Source organism: Asparagus officinalis, chromosome 3 (assembly GCF_001876935.1).
Source record: "Asparagus officinalis chromosome 3, Aspof.V1, whole genome shotgun sequence".
Taxonomy (NCBI): domain Eukaryota; kingdom Viridiplantae; phylum Streptophyta; class Magnoliopsida; order Asparagales; family Asparagaceae; genus Asparagus; species Asparagus officinalis.
Window position 1 is genome coordinate 43912330 of NC_033796.1, and position 8250 is coordinate 43920579.

An 8250-nucleotide genomic window follows, 5' to 3' on the forward strand; every position below is an offset into this window, starting at 1 on the left:
TTGTTGTAAATAAATTAGATAACTGTGTATATGTCTTGAAGAGTGACAACAGTTTTATAATATTATCCTTGTATGTGGATGATATTTTGCTGGCTGGAAATGACATAGAAGTGCTTAACAGAATCAAGTCAGCACTTAGTAGTGAATTTGAGATGAAGGACATGGGAGATGCATCATATGTTCTTGTCAGCACTTAGTAGTGAATTTGAGATGAAGGACATGGGAGATGCATCATATGTTCTTGGTATACAGATCCTTAGGGATAGAAAGTCTAGAATGTTAAGAGGACATGGGAGATGCATCATATGTTCTTGGTATACAGATCCTTAGGGATAGAAAGTCTAGAATGTTAAGCTTAAACCAAGAAAGGTATTTGCATACAATACTTAGAAGGTTTGGGATGCAGAATTGTAATCCTATGCCAACACCTTTGGTTATAGGAAAGCGGTTGTGTAAAGAACAATGTCCTAGAGAATGGCAAAAACGGCTTGGTGTCCCGTATGCACAAGCTGTTGGGAGCTTGATGTATGCAATGTTGTGTACTAGACCAGACCTAGCATATTCGGTGAGTTTTGTTAGTAGATATCAAAGTAATCCTGGTCCAGCATATTGGGAGGTTGTTAAAAGGAATTTAAAGTACCTGAAAGGTACTGTGCGCCATCAATTAGTTTATCAAGCAGACTCGCTTGAGGTTCTTGGTTACTCCGATGCTGATTTCGGAGGAGACAAAAATGACAGGAAGTCCACTTTCGGACATTTGTTCATTTTTTGTGGTGCAGCTGTTTCTTAGGGTAGTAAGAAACATGGATGTGTGACAAGATACACATAAGAAGCTGAGTATATAGCCTACAGTATGGCCGCTATTCATGCAGTCTGGATAAGACAGTTCCTAAAGGACTTGGATCTCTATTTGGTGGATAGACCAATTGAGATATACTGTGATAATCTAGCAGCCATCAACTTGATCAACAGTGGTGAAAACAATTCTAAAAGAAAACATACTGAGATACAATATCATTATAGTCATGATATTATGGAGAAAGAAGAAGTCAGTGTGACTTATATTCCTACTAGCGACATGATTGTTGATCCCTTGACGAAGGATATCCCAGCAGGTACATTCATCAAACATGTTGGTTTGATGGGACTTAGAAATGTCTAAGTCAAGAACTTTCATGAATAATGAAAAGAGACGATCATGGATAATGATTGTACACGGTTTATTCACGTAGAGTGAAAAGTGCATATATCTCACGGATAGTGGGAGTATGGAATTACATCTTGAGTCACATCTCACGGATAGTGGGAGTGTCTGCTTGGAAAACATTTGGCCATTTCGGCCAAGAGGGAGATGTAAGTGGTTTTGGCCTCATGAGCCAAATCTGTAATCCGACCTGTTAAGATCCGACCCGGTTGTTGGGAATATCTCACGTTCTGGGATTTCTTCCGTTGGAGAACGGGTCTTACGGAGAGTTCGGTTTAGAGAGATACTGGGCAGATCTTTTGGGGACGCAGGTAGAGAGGGAACGCCCATAAATAGAGACGAGTTCTTCTCCTCCGTAAAACAACAATCTCCATCGTAGTCCCAAATAGAATCCCTCTCTTGTTCCTTCATTGATAAGTGTGGAAATTTAGATAGAATATTTTAAGTGCCTTATGCAGTACTATGTATGAAAGCCATCAAATCTATTGAGCAATTATGTGGAGATTAACTTTGGACTAGTTCTTAGGGTCAGCATATTAAAGCTAATGTTGCAGGGTCTAGTATTTGCCTGCCGAAGAATTAAGGTGGCCTCAATTTGCAACAATATTTTGAGTCTACTTAGTGAATGTATGATTTTAAAGAACTTGTGTTGAGTGCATGCTTTCTTGGATGTCTACTCACGCGTATGGGAGCTTTGCGATAAGAAGAATCAAATGTAGATTAGTGCTGAAGAATCACTCCAGCAACTCGTACTTGAGCTTAAGATTCAACATATATAGCAGGGTGCTGATGAAGAACTCGGGTTCGAACAGGGCATGGCATAGCTGTATGCAATTTTTCCCTGATCACTAGATGTTTTTCTTTGTTCGAGACTTCTCACATTGAGAATCTTTAATGAGTGTATAGATAAGCTTGTTTTTTATCGTTGCTACTTTAGTAATGAGAAATTTTGCTTGTTTACCCATTAGGAAAAAAAACGCTTCCTAACTTCGCCATCTCTGGATTTTTACTAATTATAGCTACATCGATTTCTATCCAACTTGATAACTATGAACGTACGTCATTTTTTCACATCAAATTAACATATTGAAAACATACGCATAGATTTTAGAATTTCCACAAACCAATCCTTTAATATCTCTGAGCAAGCTATTATGGAAGGAAAACATTATAACGCAAGCACAGTACAGTAAACAATAAACTTGGCAATACATATTGAATCATTTATACTTCTTTGGAAGGAGTACTTCCTTCACTACCTTCTCAAAGTTTATAAAAGAGACACCCCCTTCTTCAGTTGCCTTATGTGCAGTCTCCTTCCACTCGAAAGCCCTCCTCCTCATCTCCTTCCCCTTATCTCCCTCCATCAACTCCCTTATAATCCTCTCCACCTCCTCTCTCTTCACATCATTATCAATCTCCATGCCCATCGCCCACTCGGTACACAAATACCGACAATTCGTCTGTTGCTCTGCAAAAAACGGCCAGCACAATGTCGGCACACCGCCACTGATACTTTCCACTGTCGAATTCCATCCACAATGTGTCAGAAATCCACCAATCGACCGGTGTGTCAGGACAACCTCCTGATTGCACCAACTCGCTAGTAAACCCCTCCCTTTGGTCATACTCAAGAACTCTTGCGGAAGAAGTGAAGTCTCTCCTTTAACAAGATCGGGCCTAATCACCCACAAAAAGTTTGCCATGCTATTGGCAAGTCCCCATGCAAACTCCATCAAGTTGTCGTTCGTCATGGTTGTTATGCTGCCAAAATTGACCAAAACGACCGAGCCAGTTTCCTTTTCGTCAAGCCAATTTATGAAATGGTCCTCTTCCTTCCATAGACTTGAGCCAATGCTTGCAAGTGGGCTACTTGTAGGTACAAGACGAGAGAGCAAACATAGAGGACCGATTGTGTAGAGAGGGGGGAGTACTTTTGATAGTGAATCCAAGGCTGAGCCTTCGAGATCATCGAAGGTGTTGAGGATTATTGCTGAGGGCATTGAAGCTCTGCTTGTTTCGTGGATGAAGAAGTTGAGCATGATGTCGTTGGGATCGGTTGTTCGAATGAAAGATGGGATGTCTTTGAGACGCATGTTCTTTAGTCCCGGAATCCAATCGATGGGAGCGTCGAGATATTCGTTGGTAATGTCGCTCATGTCTGAGAGGAAAAAATATTTTGATTATCTAATAATAATAAGTAGAAAATATAGATAAGGTTGAAAAGGTAAATCGCTAAAAACCCACCCATCAGTATGTGGGATTTTGTAAGAAACTCTTTTGCTCTACTGAAGTACTCCGAGCCAGAAACTTTATCTTTGAGGGCCAACAATCCAATATACATAAGTGTTTTCTAATTTATTTCGTAAAAAAGCACTAACTTCAAATTAAACTTGTATCATCTCATTTAAGAAAAATTCATCAAGGACCCAAAATATAGGACCAATAGAGATGACAAGTGAAGTGTCCCCCTCCTATTAGATAATGAGTTGGTCATCATTAATAATGACCAACTCATTATCCAATAGGAGGGGGGCATCTCACTTGTCCCCCCCTATTGGTCCCATATTTTGGGTCCCTGTAGCAAAGTTCCTCATTTAAAGATATCAACTCGACAGCATTGGGAATTTGAGACACTAAATATCAACAAAAAATAAAGCAAACCCCTTATGCAGCATCTGTTGGATTGAGATCATCTACTAAGGTATAATGCCTTCTAATATCTCCTAATGCATCTTCACCTTTCATTGCATAGTACCTCCTCGTATTTTGTGCTTATGCACAAAATGAAAGGTGAAGATGCATTAGGAGATATTAGGAGGCAATATGCCTTAGTAGAGGATCCCAATCCGCATCTGTTACTAGAAATTGAATAAGTAAATTAGAAAAACTCATTTCGAGATTAAACTTACATTATTAGATTGTACAGTTTGACCGAATCAAAAGGATATTTGCTAATTCACGAAGTTTAAGGATAGGGTGAGAACTTTCAACTGAACAAAAGAAATCTCATATTAAATTTTGAAGAAAACCACTTTCCCTTTTTTTTTATTCCTCCAATTTCTTTTATTTCTGACTGGGCATTTAATTTTAAATTGGGGGCTAGCTTTTAATTGGTCATACACGCTAGGCCTTTAATAGTTATACATAATGGTATTTAACCACACTGATAGGCCTTTCCATGTGAGCTAAATTTTTTGGGAGGGACCATCTTCAAGCTTTTTTAGGATTAGTAATCAACTTCTGTATAAAGCTACACGAGATGCAAAATTTTGGGGAGCCCTGACCTTGTATCTGGCTCCATGTACTCTTCCCCTAGATAGTATATGCAACGAAATATTTGTATATAACCTTAAATACATATTTGATAAATATTACAGTAAGATTTACGAAACACACCTATTTTGAGATAACTCCCTAAATTTTATATTTATCACTCATTCACTCTAACATTTGGGATAGTCACAACTCAGAATTACAGATAACTACAAGTATGAGAAAATCTTGGAGAAGTAAATGCAATTTACCCTAAAAAGATATAAACATATAAACAATCACATAGACATCATTCGGTTCAATATGAGACTAGTGCTAGGATTTCAATATTCTAGGATATCAATCTAATCCAAATTTTATTCACCCAGGACAGGGACATGAGAAGGGTTAGTATTTCTCTCTAATCTTCAAAATGGTAGTTGGAAATTTCACCACTCTCCATGATATTAAGACCGCGGACTTTCAATGACAATTATACCCCGATCCCATGCCCTCCCCATGCCATTAATATATAATTATATTAATATTTTTATATTATTATATGATATGTTAATAAGGGGGGTTTTATAATTTTTAAATTTCTAATGGGGTTATTTCCTATTTTTAAATCTTTAGGGAGGCTGTTTTTAATTTTTAGATATTTTAAAGGGGATGTTTATAACTCTGTTTTTTAAAAGGGGTTAGTATTTTTTTTTTAAGATTTCAAAAGGGGTTATTTGTAGTCTTTAAAATTTTCAGGTGGTTGTTTATAATTTATAGATTTTTAGAGGGTTATTTATAATTTTTAAAATTTTAAAGGGTTGTTTAAATTTTTAGGAATTTAGGGGGCTATTTTTAATGTTTAGATTTTAAGAGGGTTGCTTGTATTTTTTTTTTTCTTAAAACTTTTTGTATTTTTTTGAATTTAAAGGGTGAAATTTTTAGATTTTAAGAGGATTTTTTTAATTTTTAAGGGGTGCTTTTGTGAGTGTCATTATTTTTTGGACTTTAATAGGATTGTTTGCAACTTTTTTAATATCAAGGGAATGTTTATAATTTTTTATTTTTAAAGGACTCTTTAAAATTTTCAAATTTTGAAGAGATTGTTTATAATTTTTTTATTTTTACGGAGGTTGTTGTATGTAATTTTTTTAATATTAATGAAGCCAGTTTTAATTTTCAAATTTCTTTATATTTTTTGCACCTTTTAGGATTTACTAACATATTAATATACTATTATCATATTATATTATATTACATATTATTAATATATTAAGCATATTAAATATGTTAAATACATCGTTAAAATATTTATATGGATTAGGGAAGAGTAGAAGAGGGATGGCGAGGAGACATTTGGTAATTTGATATATTTTTTAATCCCAATCCTTGAGGCCCCACTTGGCAATGGGTTAATAAAGGAGTTTAGGAGGTTTAGCCCTTCGTTAACCCCCAAACAAAAGAAAAGCTGATGGGCTTATAAACCCTTAACAACCATTTAACTGCCAGTTAACCTGTGTAATGACGAGTTAACAATTCCGCGAAAGGAGGCGGAATAAAAAGTTACTGTGCCTCCTCACGCGGTGATGGCGGAATAAAAAGTTACTGTGCCTCCTCACGCGGCGATGGCATGTTACAGAATTTTAGAAAAATTAAGCGCTATTGGTTTTCAATTGTACAAATAGCCACTTGAAGGTAATACGAACAAATGGTATATAATTATGCCAACAGTTCGACATCTGACACCCTTATGTGAACCCATGTGACCGTGTCTGTTCTTTGATGTTGGTCTTTGCAAATAGCCATGATGCAAAAATGTTTTGCTAAACTTTGACCTTTGACGTGCTCGGAAAGGAGTTCCTTTTTACGAATTGAACTTTTCTTAGGCTATAGTATCAAGCACAATTTGTTGTTGTAATTTGTAAAGTAAATTATACCTAATTTAATAAATTTTTATTTGGCATGTCATATATAGTGTGTTGTGAGAGGCTAATTTTTGATGTACTTTGAAATTTACTATGTAAACTTTTGCAATTATTTAATTTTAGAAAAATTAAAATCGTCATATAGTATAGATCACTTTTAAATCTACATTATAATCTTTTACTATTATCTATATTGTTTATTTTTTAAATTTGAATTGATTTTTATTAGGCTTCTTCATACAAAAATGAGAGTATTCTTATGGTTCAGATGAACACAAATTTTAGTTCAATTTATTTTAATAAAATAATTACTATTAACTTTACTACTTTCAATAAGGCTAATTTTGGTGTTTTAGAAAAAGTTAGGGTGAGCAATCTTCTTAACCCTTCTTTATCAGCCAAACAATCTTCTTAACCCTTCTTTATTAGCCAAACACAAAATGATTAACCCTTCATGTAAACTATCCCGTCCAAATGGAATTACAACATACCTATATAACCCTTCACAAATGGTTAATTTAGTTAACCCTTCTCTTTAATCTTTCTTTCTTAACGCCTTGCCAAATGGCACCTAAATGAACAGAAATAAACTAATCAGAGATAAAAATGATATATCGATCCCAACTCCATCTAATTCCAATCTCATCCTAAATCTCAGTATCAGATGATCAATGAAGCACATGTTGCCGTATAATTTTACTCTCATAACTCAGAGATAACAACAAATTATGTACTATTATTGAAAGTAATATCTAGGAGGATCTATATATGTGTTAAGAACATAAAATTATATCTCTCAATCCTCTCCATAACTTTAGAGCTTTGGTGTAGTAGCAATGTTCTTAAACATTGGTATTTGTGCAGTACAAATTCAATTCTGATAAGCCACATATCTAAAGCGGATTTTTTAAAGAAAACTTACACCCGATGCACGACTTTGAAGTTTTTGTGTAGCGACTAGAGAGACCTCTGAAATGGTTTCATAATAATCCAGGTTTGAATCTTGTTGGCCACAAATATATATCTAAGCAAACTTTAAAACACTGAAGCCACTATGTGAGTGCTAAAAAGGGCCATCTTAAAAAAAAATAAAGGCTAAATATCATGAAACCCGCTTAACTTTGGATGATTATCAGAAAAGGCCCTTTAACTTTGAGTTTTATAAGAAAACCCCTTAAATTTAGAGGAGTTTTCTGATAAAAACCCAAAGTTAAAGGGCGTTCACTTATAAAATCTAAAAGTTAAAGGGGGTATTTTTTATATAATCCTTATAGTTGAGACATTGTTTTCTGATATTTTGAAAGCTAAGGAGCGTTTTTTAATAATGTCCTAAGTTAATGGGGGTTTTCTGATATTTTGAAAGTTACGAGGGGCTTTCTAATAATCGTCTAAAGTTAAGGGGGAGGGGTTTAATTTCTAATATTTACCCGTCCTCAAGAATATGCTATAATACTTCTTCATATGTTCCGTGGACCGTCGCAGATTTCTTACTATGAGAACTTACCTTCCGGTCAGATTCTGGACGAAGAAAATTGAACTGAACTTCAAACTGACAACTGATTTTGATTATTACTTGTTATTAATTACCTCTGAGTGGCGTGAATCCTCTTGCTACGAGCTCACGATAGTGAAGGTAGGCCACAAACCCGCAAGCGCTCGCAGTCCATAACATGACATCAACTATCCCCAGCTCCTGAGCAGCATCATGAGCAAAGCTCATAACTCCATCCGTAATAACTCCGGTCACCGGCGGAACCCCAGACGAAGGATCGTTAAGCCTAACCAAGAGCTCCCTGAACGGAGCCAAGCAGTTCTTGGTGGTGGAGTCGCACAGCGCAGGGATGTCCTGCGTGGCGTTGTCGTCGG

General features: G+C 35.9%; 1 pseudogene; it reads right to left on the reverse strand.

Annotated features, from left to right (window-relative positions):
- The window catches only part of LOC109833976, a 6176-nt pseudogene continuing 243 nt past the window's right edge, over positions 2318 to 8250 (reverse strand).